General features: G+C 36.1%; 1 pseudogene; it reads right to left on the reverse strand.

Annotated features, from left to right (window-relative positions):
- Positions 1-6,007: 6,007 nt before the first annotated feature.
- On the reverse strand, positions 6,008-6,885 carry LOC119819486 (annotated as a pseudogene).
- Positions 6,886-12,801: the final 5,916 nt, after the last annotated feature.

Here is a 12,801-nt window from a genome sequence, read left to right on the forward strand (position 1 = left end):
GGATGTATTTGTAATGTGTCACTTATATAGAGTAAGTGTGTGTGTGTGTGTGTGTGTGTGTGTGCGTGTGTGTGTGTGTAACTCACATGTGTTTTTAATCGTAAGTGATGATGGTTTGGAGGGGGTCATTTTGGTTTGGGATCACTTTAAAGGAAACACAGCAATGTCGGTTTCACCCCAGTTCCACTTTGAGCAGCTTTTGTTTACACTTAAGTACCCTGGTAACTTACTGAGGTGCATCGCAGACCTGCTGTTAGAATCTTGTATTCACAGAGAACCCCATAGGTAAGAACTGCGGCATGGGAAGCAGACAGCATGGCGCCAAATCAAACCCATTTCCACAAAGCACAGCGAGAATTGCCAGTTGCCCTGCAGGTCACGGATCCTTGTTAGGTAATCCAGACACTTAACTTTTATGAGGCCTGCTGCCTGCCTGGACCTTTGTGGGACCCCAAACCAACCTTCTGTCTCTTGTCTATGTCACCAACAACCCTGTGACATGCACCATAAAATCTGCTGCATTTTGAGGAAACATCATTACAGTCCTTTCTTGGTTGTTTTCTTGTTCTAGAGAACAAATTATAGTTATTATTTATCCTTCCTAGCCAGGTTTCCCCAGGAAGACAACTGTTGATCACATGTTCAAGCTTTATAAACCAACTTTCCTTCCCCTGCATTAGTCAGGGCTCTCTAGAGAAACACAACAAGTGTGTGTGTGTGTGTGTGTGTGTGTGTGTGTGTGTGTGTGTGTGTGTATGTATGTGTGTGTGTGTGAATAAGCTGACTGAGATGTTGAGTGCTGGAGCAAGACAGAGAAACTGGGAAACACAGGAGCTGTGGCAGGCTATGCCTACAATCATTGCATTCGCTTGGACTCTGTAGAGCACACAAGTTTGCCTTTGGGAATGTCATGGAATTAAAAGTAAATAAATAAATTAATTAATTAAAAAAACAAAAAAACAAAACAAAACAAAACAAAACAAAGGAAATACCTTAAGAGGTGTCCTTGTAAGTGCTATCACTAGAGTTTTGGAGAATAATGCATACAACAAAAGACCTGAATATATCTTCAGACTAAGAATGATGGATCTCATTCATTTGTGTTGTAATTTGGTTTACAGAAGCAATGATATGGTAAGCCATTACCAGATAATAGAAAAATAGAGAGAAAGTACTTGCAAGCATTTCAGGAGCATAGTCCAAAGGAAGGAGGAAAAGTATCTGGAAGTCACTGATACTTATCCCACAAGGGAAATCTATTTTCTTGTGGAGAATAGAGAGTTCATCAGGCTTTTCCACAGACAGGATGATATATCACTCGAGACAATCTAATTCTCTTCACTCTAGTTCCATGCTCATCAAGAGAACTTGAAGTGATTTGTTTAGAAGTTTGATACTGTTAAGAGCTAGTGTAGATAATAGACATGAGTATTTCCATTTGGAAATAAGCACATTGACATTCTGAAAACAAGAAGCCTCACCCACTTTGATTTCTCTATTGTACCTAGAAAGTTCCTAACTTTAATTTTAACTCAATAAATGGGTGATAGAGGAACTATAAAATGTAGAATGTTCATGATTTTTGATACCTAAAAATGATGCAATTAAAATTAGCTGAAAAAGGATATTCTTCACTCGTGAACTTACCTTCTTGCTCTAATGTAAATCATTGGAAAATCTTCTTACTAGAATATTTAATCATTTATCATATTATTGGTAGAAAAAATAAATTTCAAGCATATGATGAATATAGAGGAATATTGGGGTGTAATTAACATTTTAATACAGCATTTTAAATGATAAAAATTCAGAAGAAATTCAGGAGCTTTTCCAAATATTACCAGTCAGACACAGGATACAGAGTTCCTAAAAACAACCCTGCCACTCAATTTGTCCAATGACTCTTCAGTTTCCACTCTGGAAAACACTTTCCACTTGGAAAAAATGCTGATTATAATTAACTCTGGAAAGCCTCAGATCCTGTGGGCTTCTTTTGGGTAAGAAATCTCAAGGATAATTTCAAGAGCCATTTTTAATAAGAAAGAATTATATTGCTGATTAGTTTGTTTTTGTCAAGGTTATAGTTTTATAGTTTTTAATTTGAAGACATTTCTCCTACATCAGGCCAATATTTCAACTTGCTCAACATTCAACCCTCTAAGGTCCATAGCTACCTTAGTATATTATTTTGTTATTAAACCTTAGTACTATGGTGATTTTATCCCACATGACGACACATTTATTGAAAAATTTCTTTTACTGTTGCCTTTGTAATAATTTCAGTATAAATACTTTTATCATATCAAGAGTTGCTAAAAGTAGTTTTCTGCTCAAGTTAGTTAATCCCACTAAGTTAAAGACTATTACCCAAGTTCATTGGACAAATTAAGCAAGCTTTATTTTCTGTGAGATAGGGCTATCTCCCTAAAAGAGGGGTTCAAAAATAGCATTGAACACAAGAAATGGTAGTGCTTCTGTAGCCCCCAAACTGCAAGGCAAGAGGCTTTCTAAGAGTTTTGGTTATGTACAAACTTGGTAGAACATTTCAAAATATTTGGGAGAACTGCTTTATTTATCAGGGTGCATTCAATATGTGACAAACTCCATAGGTTGGGGGGCATGTCAAATTCCAGAAATAGGGTGAAGCACAGTCAACTTGAATTTTGTAGGAAAATGAAGTCAACTTGTTCTGACATTATAACAAAATGGCTTCCATCCTTAAGATAGAGTCAGAATGGTCCATCCATTGCTTGTTGAGAGTTCTGAAGATTTTAAGATTCTTTTATCTGAGTATTTTAGCCAATTACAGTAAAGGGCACTTTTAGTGAACCCAAAGGGATGGGAAAAAAGGTTAAAACTGAATTTCCTCAATGTTCAAAGTACTTGATTGTGTTCTCTGAAATCCACGAAGTCCTCCAAAAAGGGTTGGAAACTGCATTTTAATTTGTTTCCAGTACCTTCCATATTGGCTGCCAATGACTTCAAGGAGTGGGCTACATTCAGAGAAAGTGAACACCTCAAACTGAAATTCCAATAAGATTTGGAGACACCCCACAGACATAGAAGTGTCTATCATTGGTTCTGAATGTCCTCTAGTCAGTCCCATCACTTTTACATCCAAGATCAACACACACACACACACACACACACACACACACACACACACACACACTTTTTAAAAATTTTTTTGCAGATGTAGACATGATTAATGTGATATGAGGAGAGATCTTGGAGACTTTTCAGAGTCCTCATAGAGAAGGAAATGTTTAAGAACCTTTTGAAATAAACTAGAAGCTCAGCAAAGAAATAAGCACATAAAATTTAGTTCAGGTATCTGGAGGGTCTGGATTGAAGGAAGAGGAAGGACAGATATAATACATGTTGAGCCAGTAGATTGTGTCATTGTATTTGGGCTATTTCATTTTAATCAGGTTTATTAACTGATGAGCTCCAAATTTCTAATTGGAATATATTTGAATATAATCAGATGTAATTGTTTTAGGATCTGGCTAATGAATAGATTTTAGTTCTTCCTTACTAGTGTTTTTTCCTTCCTTAATTTATATTTTAAAATACAACACCATAATCTTTTCTTTAATACTCAAGATTAGTCAATATTTAAGGATCAAGTTTCTATACATAAACTAACAGTGATTGTATCCTAATTACATGATTGTTTGGTAGCCCTAGAATTATTTTTCAGCTTGCAGAAATAATCTGTAGCTTAATCTCACCCTACCATCTTGCTGTTTTATAAACTAATTCTAGTTTTAATGAAATTATTTTGGAAAAATAGAGAAATTAATTGATAAAGAAAATATCTACATTTTATATGTATAATATAAAAAAAGAAGGAACAAGAGGTATGTAAATAAGTTATAGAAAACATGACTAAAATCCAAACTTAAAAAATTTAACTTTGGGGCTGGAGAGATGGCTCAGAGGTTAAGAGCATTGCTTGCTCTTCCAAAGGTCCTGAGTTCAATTTCCAGCAACCACATGGTGGCTCACAACCATCTGTAATGGAGTCTGGTGCCCTCTTCTGGCCTGCAGGCATACACACAGACAAAATATTGTATACATAATAAATAAATAAATAAATAAATAAATAAATATTTTTAGAAATTTTAACTTTGTCCACTAATTTATAAGTACTACACTTTAACATTGTTATTGAGGTATAATTTGCAAATAAAATTCTGCATATTAGAGGTGCACATCATAATCTTCATAACATTTTGTTATACATATTGAAATGGTTATCATTGTTAAGATAGATAATATATCCACCAACTCACATTCCATTTTCTTTTTTTTACTTTATAAATAATACCAATCAAAATTTCCACTTCCTCCCCTCTTCCCACTTCCCTCCCACTCCCTACTCCTCCTCTCCCTCTCCCACTTCAGTCCTAAGAAGTGGTACCCTGCCCTGTGGGAAGTCCAAGTCCCTCCCCACTACATCCAGGCTTAGGAAGGTGTGCATCCAAATAGAATAGGATCCCAAAAAGCCAGTACATGTAGTAGAAACAAATCCCAGTGCCATTATCATTGGCTTCTCAGTCTGTCCCAATTGTCAGCCACATTTAGAGGGTCCAGTTTGATCCTATGCTCATTCATTCCCAGTCCAGCTGGATTTGGTGAGCTCCCATTAGCTCAGGCACACTGTCTCACTGGATGGACCAACCATCCAGTGATATTTTTGCTCATATTCTCCCTCCTTTCGCTCTTCAATTGGATCTTGATAGCTCAGTCCAGTTCTCCAATGTGGGTCTCTGTCTCTATCTCTATCCATCGCTGGACGAAGGTTCTATGATAGTCATCAGTCTGACTACAGGACAAGGCCAGTTCAGGCACCCTCTCCTCCACTGCCCAGGGTCCTAGCTGGGGACATCCCCGTGGACTCCTGGGAACCCCTCTAGGGCCAAGCCTCTTGCAAACCGCAAAGTGGCTCCCTTAAATAAGATATCTCCTTCCCTACTCCCATATCTGTCCTTCCTCTATCACAACCATCCCACTCCCCCAAGCTCTCCCCAACCCTCCTCTTCTCCCTTCTCTCTGCCCCTCTCGTCTTCCCCCTATCCCATACCCACCCCCACGCTTCCAACTTTATCCTGAAGATCTTGTCTGCTTCAAATTTCCAGGAGGAGCTATATATGTTTTTCTTTGGGTTCACCTTATTACTTAGCTTCTCTAGGATCATGAACTATAGACTCAGTGTTCTTTGTTTATGGCTAGAATCCACTAATTAATGAGTACATACCATATTCATATTTTTGGATCTGGATTATCTCACTCAGGATAGTGTTTTCTACTTCCATACATTTGCATGCAAAATTCAAGATGTCATTGTTTTATACCACTGAGTAGTACTCTGACGTGTAGATATGCCACACTTTCTTTAGCCATTCTTCTGTTGAGGGGCATCTAGGTTGTTTCCAGGTTCTGGCTATTACAAATAATGCTGCTATGAACATAGTTGAACAAATACTTTTATAGTATGATTGGGCATCTTTTGGGTATATTTCCAAGAATGATATTGCTGGATCCTGAGGTAGGTTGACTCCCAGTTTTCTGAGAAATTGCCACACTTATTTTCAAAGTGGTTGCACAAGTTTGCATTCCCACCAGCAATGGATGAGTGTTCCCCTTATTCCACACCCTCTCCAGCATAGGCTATCAGTGGTTTTTTTTTTTTTTAATTAAAATACTGAGTTTATTTCACATGTATATTTGTCTCCCTACCATTTCCACATCTGACCACCACTATTACTATGTCCTATCATAACATTCATATATACTTAAAACCAAGTAAAGGGTGGAGCTCCATCCTTGAAAACTAAACAGGCATTTTAGACAACACATTCTTGGCAATGGAACCTGGACAACATTTATCAAACACAGTAGGGAAAGTTCTCACTTTGCATTATAAAAAGGACAGCCAGATATATCAACTGTTACAGAAATTAAGTAAGACGGAACATTTCAAACTGTTTAAACCATTTTCTTAAAGGGACTTCCTCCACTGCCAGAGATCTTGAATAGCCTCCTGGTCAGTCATCCGGAAGCAATTCTTCACATAATTAATGAACTTGGCTTCCACTTTGGGAAGAGAGGCACCTTTTTCTATACTTGCTTGCATTTTTGCCTTAATGTCTTCTACAGAACTAGGTCCTTTTGGTGTTTTAGGGTTTTTTTCCTGTTTTTTGAAGGACTCTTGACCTTTTGATCTTGGTGTTGATTGTTTTAAGTCTTTTCAATTTTGTTTTGATTTTTGTGCATTTTTGGCTGGGGTATCTCATACAGATTTCTTCACTGGAACTTTTTCTTCAGCTTCCTCATCATCAAAATCATCATCCTCATCATCTTCATCATCCTCATCATCCTCATCATCTTCATCATCATCCTCTTCAAGTTTTACTTTTTTCTGTGGAACCTTGTTGCCACCTCCAGGAGCAGATCGCTTTCCGTACATACTCAACAGCTTTACATCCTCCTCATCTTCATCTTCTGACTCTGCATCTTCCTCTACAGTTACTGATGCTGTCCACTAATGTGCACAGGCCCTGAACCACACTTCATTCTTAAGACCACAGGAGGTGTTATTTCAAATCCCCCAAGAGAAACTGTTGGCTGTACAGACATTTTCAAAGTTGCCAGTGTTACTTTAATTGGACGGCCTTCATAGTTCATTGCTTCTGCCTCTATGATGTGTAATTCGTCTTTTGCCCCAGCACCCAAACTAACCGTTCTCAGTGATAACTGGTGCTCATTCTCATCATTATCCACCTTAAAGTGATAATCTTTGTTGGCTTTTAGTTCACAACCGAAAAGGTAGTTCTGAGGCTTTAGAGGGCTCATGTCCGTGTCCATGGAGTCTTCCATGTGATGTTGGCACTTTCTTCAGTGGCAGAGAAGTCGGACGGATGGTACTGCCTGCTGCTCCTCAGAACAGGCATGAAGGACGGAATCACGCCAGGGTGGTATTTTTTATTTTAGCCATTCTGACAGATATAAGATGGTATCTCTAAGTTGTTTTGATTTGAATTTCACTGATAGCTAAGGAGGTTGAACATGTACTTAAGTATCTTTTGGTCATTTGAAATTCTTCCATTATGAATTCTCTGTTCAGTTCAGTACCTCATTTTTTAATTGGGTTATTTAGAATTTTAATGTCTAGTTTCTTGAGTTCTTTATATATTTTGGAGATCAGACCTATGTCTGATGTGGTTTGGTGAAGATCTCCCCATTCAGTAGGTTGCCTTTTTGTCTTAATGACGGTGTCCTTCGCTTTATAGAAGTTTCTGAGTTTCAGGAGGTCCCATTTATTCATTGTTGCACTTATTGTCTGTGTTACTGGGGTTATACATAGGAAGTGGTCTCCTGTGCCCATGTATTGCAGGCTACTTCCCACTTTCTCTTCTATCAGGTAAATTATGGTTGGATTTATATTGAGGTCTTTAATCCATTTGGACTTGAGTTTTGTGCATGGCAATGGATATGGATCTATTTTCTTTCTTCTATGGGTTGACATCCAGTTATGCCAGTACCATTTGTTGAAGATGCTTTCTTTTCTCCATTGTATAATTTTAGCTTCTTTGTCAAAAATCAGGTGTTCATAGGTTTGTAGATTAATATCTGGGTCTTTGATTTGATTCCATTGGTCAACGTCTCTGTTTTTATGCCAATACAAAGCTGTTTTTATTACTGTAGCTCTGTAATAGAGTTTGAAGTCAGAGATGGTAACGCCTCTGGAAGTAGTTTTATTGTATAGAATTGTTTTGGCTATCCTGCGTTTTTTGTTTTTCCATATAAAGTTGATTATTGTTCTCTTAAGATCTATGAAGAATTTTGTTGGGATTTTGATGGGGATTGCATTGAATCTATAGATTGCCTTTGGTAGACTTGCCATTTTTACTATTTTGATGCTACCAATCCAAAACCATCCACTTCTTTTTCATGGGTGGTGCAAACCCTCTAGATTTCCTATTAGCAAAGTACAAATAGGCAAGGTATTATTATTAATTACAGTTACTCATTGTCAATTAGGTCTCCAGAGTCCATTGTCTTATGACAGAATGCTTTACCTCTCAACAGCATCTTCTTATTTCTTATACTGCATCAGCCCCTCATGACCACAATCCTGGCAGGGTTTTTATTTCTTTGTTTGTTTTCTTCACATATAAGTAAGTTTATGTAATATTTGTCTTTCTGTGTTTGACTTCACTTAGCATAATACCATCTGTTTGCCTACATTGTCATGATTGGGATAATTGACTTTTTAAAGAAAATGCTAATTAAAATACATTTACTTCATTTTCCTCTCCTCCTTCCACCCATCTCCACTTTGCATACCCATTAATACCTTTCAAACTCACAGTCCCTTTCTCTAGGACTACTGCTGTTACAGAAGTATAGAAATACAAACTCTTGAATCCATTTAGTGTTTAAGATTTTTTTTAAGTTCAATAATACCCCATATTCAAATATAAATATACATGACATTATCAGGTCTACTGTTGGAGGGCATTTTGGGCATTTCACATCTTGTTTATTGTGTAAAATGCTATGATTCTTATGAGAATCATATAGGAGACCATACTATCCAATACCAATTCCTTCCATCTAGATGTGTCACTAGGGGAGAAAACACCATACTGTCTCCTACAAGAGACATTCTAAGTGATATTTTCACCAACCTTGGGCAGGAGTCCATTTTCACTGCACCATCTGAGACATTTTCTTTCAACTTTCTGAAAATAGCTGTGCCAGCAGATAGAGGATGGTACCTCAGTGTGATTTAGATTTACATTTCCTGGATGTTAAATAATATTGAACGGTCTTTCGGTATACTGGGCATCTGTTTGCCCATTTTGAAAAACATTTATTCTATTATTTTGCACATTTTAAAATCATGTTTTTATTTTTTGTTACATTGCATTTGTTCCTTTTTATTTTAGATATTATCAAATTATGATTTAAATTGCCCAGTTCTTAGGTGACTTTTCATTTTATTTATTGTTATCTTTACTGTGCAGACACTTTTCAGCTTGATGTAGTCCACTTGTTCATCTTTGCTTCTAATGTTACAAAATAAGAACAGCCAATACCAATGCTAGCATTGTGCCCCTTTATTTCTTCAGTACTTTTGTTGAAGTTCTTAGTATGTTATTTTTTATTGTTCTATTTTTTTTTTTTTTACAGACATGGGGTCTCAGCATAGTTCAGGTTTGCATTGATTGTGTGATTCTCCTGCCTCTGCCTTCTTGGTCCTGAAATTACAGATTTATGCTACAGCCTACACCTGTTTTAAGTCTTGAATCCATATTATTGATTTATGCATATGGTGTATTCACTTTCATTCTCATGTAGATATTCAATTTTCTCCTTATTACTTGTCTTTATATTTTCTTTTCCCTATCTTGTGTTACTGGCATTGGGGCGGGGGTGTCAGCAATGCAATGATGCTGAGTATGAGAGTTTACTTCCAAGTTCTATCCCTCTCGTTTTGTCTCTGTTCCTGTGGTTATGACAGCAGGTTTCAGTTTTGTAAACTACTATTTTGTTGTATGTTTTCTGATGCCCACACTTCATTCTTCTTGCTCAAACTTTCTTTGGCTATCCAAGGAGTTGTTGTTTTTTTTTTTTTTTTTTTTGGTTTTTCGAGACAGGGTTTCTCTGTAGCCTGCCTCTGCCTCCCGAGTGCTGGGATTACCCGGCCCAAGGGGTTTTTTTTTTTTTTTTTTTTTTTGGTTTTTTTGAGACAGGGTTTCCCTGTAGTTTCTAGAGCCTGTCCTGGAACTAGCTCTTTTAGACCAGGCTGGCCTCGAACTCAGAGATCTGCCTGCCTCTGTCTCCCTGCCTCCCGAGTGCTGGGATTAAAGGCATGCGCCACCACCGCCCGGCTCCAAGGAGTTTTATAGAGCCATATGAATACTATTTTTTTTCTTTTTCTTTTTGCCACTTCTGTGGAAACTGCTATTGTTTATAATTTTGATAGAGACTGCACTAAATCTTCAGATTCAGTTTTGATATTAAGTTTTCTGGTCCTAGAAAATAGGATATTAGATACCTTTCATTTATCTGGACATTGTTCAATTTCTTCTATCTTAATGCTTTATAGTTAATGTTCAATTGATACTTTTATGTTCAAATACTCAGGAAAAGCAACATTAGAAGAGAAGAGACTATTTTTGGTAGCAAAACTGTTTTTGCTTTTGTTACAGAGACAGGCTCCAGTTTCGGAACTTTAGGCGATTTTTCAGTTCAGATCAATGACTGTTGTCCAAATTAACCTACTGGGTTATCTTAGACACCTTAATGTTTATTTAAAAAAATTATAGACTCTCTAGTCATATTACAGGGCAGCAAAACAACCTACTAAGCAATTCTAGGTACAGAGGTAAAGCAGTCAAGAAAGGAGTTTTACCTTGAAATCACATTTTTTTAAATTGTATATACCTTGAATTAAGACTGCTTCATACTGTGCCCATTAATCAAAAAGTGAATGAATGAATGAATGAAAGAAAGCCGTGCATCAATGGCTCTTTAGATTTTCTTTCTGATCTACATGAACTGAAATCTATTCGCAACTCAAGGCCTATTGTTCTAATACACTCAATGCTAAAAGAAGGGAGATGTGTGAAGAACTTTTCTCGCCAAGTTGAAGTTCCTTAGTTTTCAAGGTCACTAAAGAAAATGGAAAACAAGTAGAGTCAACATTTAACTATACAGAACCTCGAGGAAAAGAGATGAATGAAATCTGCACTCATTTTTAGCTTAGGATCAGTTTTTCCTGTTCATCACCAATGACTTTCCCAACAGACGTTGTCCTGAGACTTATTATCCAATCCCATTAGTGTCCTCGTTTTAGTTTTTTATAGGAATAGTGGCCAAAGCATAGCAAGATACCAAGTTAAGCACAATACATTGGGTAATTAGAAAAGAGCTTACATTCCTCTTATAGCAACCCAATGAAACAAAAACGGTGATAAAATAATACTTTTCATGATATAGTCAAGAATGTCATCCCGTATCTTTTAACTCTTTTAGTAAGAAGGATAGACTAGCTCAGTGCTAGGACACATTTCTAGCATTCGAAAAGCCCTGGGTTTAATATCTATACAAATACACACTTTTAAAAATAACAGTATTTCTTAAAACCAGGACTACATATATTTGTTTATCATTACATAGAGTATATTTAAACAAAGTATGAACTAGTATGTCTATATGTCCATGTCTGCATATGCCACCATGTGTGTGTGTGTGTGTGTGTGTGCTGATATTTTAGCATTAGCTCAAAGAAGAGGAATGTCACTGCACCTGAAGAAGAGAAATAAGTAGAGACAACTCTAGAAGGGCTTGATGGATTATACTGTAGAAGATTTGACAGGAGAGAAAAAGGCAATTTTGGGATAAAATCACTACTCTGGGGAGGAGAAAGAAGTGAAACCATTAAATTTAGATACCTCATCAGTGGCTAGATTGTGGCTCACTGGTTAAGAAGAGAGAGAGGAAGAATACAGAAGGAAGGGATAATAGAATTTTAAAATACTTAGTTTGAAAAGACTGGGAATAGATCCTTTAAGTGTCTATTGATTTTTACTGGACATAATGAAATGGGAGCCCCACAGTGAGAACAACAAATTTCTTTTTAACAGTAGACATAAGTGAACATGTTTTATGTCTAAGACAATGAGGTCTAGTTACTACCATTTTTGATAATACTATAATATATAGATTGCATTGTCCCTTGTTGATTTTAAGAATGAAACTATAAGTCAACACTAACCTGTAACTTCATTGTTTCCTCTTTTACTCTAATTATTGAATTAATGTTTTTGCATACAAGCTCTTGTCATACATCAGAATAATCAGTGCCCATGACACTGACTATTCAATTTCGTACTGAATAATAACATAATTTCTTCCAAATCTTTGACATTAAATAGTTAAAGCTACTGTTTAAGGATTATTTAGGTAAAATGTATATGTCTGCATTAAAACTTATGTCAGGAAAATAATAATATCATATTATTACTTGTTTCTTTCAAAAGCAAGTGGATTTCCATTATATTAATTATCTTTTCATAAAGTTTTGAAATATGTGTAAGAAAAGCATCAGGAATTAAATTAGAATCATACACTTCAGCTATGAAAATCAGCAATAGCATTATTTTCCTTTGAAAAGCCATTAACATAGCACAGCTAATTAGGTGTATCAAAGTAGGATGCTATTCAAGATGAGGAGAGAAGTTTAGTATGTTCAGGAGAGCAATTTTGATGACATTTTCTTAAGACTCTGAGGGTTTAGTTATTACTTATCTTGCTTAAGTATTTCTTTATTGGGAAAACAAAAATCAGTGAACTTTGCTTTTTGTAATTAGAAAAACAAACAAAAAATCTGAGAGTTTTCCACCTGATATTCATGATTTTATGTTTTACTGTATCTGAAGTGGACCCATTACCATTATTTATTGTAACTACTATCATAACATTGAAAATGTATCAATGCTGAATATGCATTTAAAACTCTAAGAATTACAAAGGTAAAAAGGAACTGTTCTTTTTCTTTCCCTATTGCTTTAAAGGACTCCTGCTTTCTGTTTATGTGACAGGTTTAGATTTGCTCTGCATAACGAAGATGACATGAGAATGGGAACACTCATCAGATAGATTTCACTTTTAATAAGAAAGGTGAAAAAGTGATTCTTGAATCTACTTACTATTAATATCCAGATTAATCAAAATATTTCCCCCAAAACTATGCATGTTGCATAAAATTCTATATGTTAATAT

Source organism: Arvicola amphibius, chromosome 7 (genome assembly GCF_903992535.2).
Source record: "Arvicola amphibius chromosome 7, mArvAmp1.2, whole genome shotgun sequence".
In the NCBI taxonomy this organism is placed as follows: Eukaryota; Metazoa; Chordata; class Mammalia; order Rodentia; family Cricetidae; genus Arvicola; species Arvicola amphibius.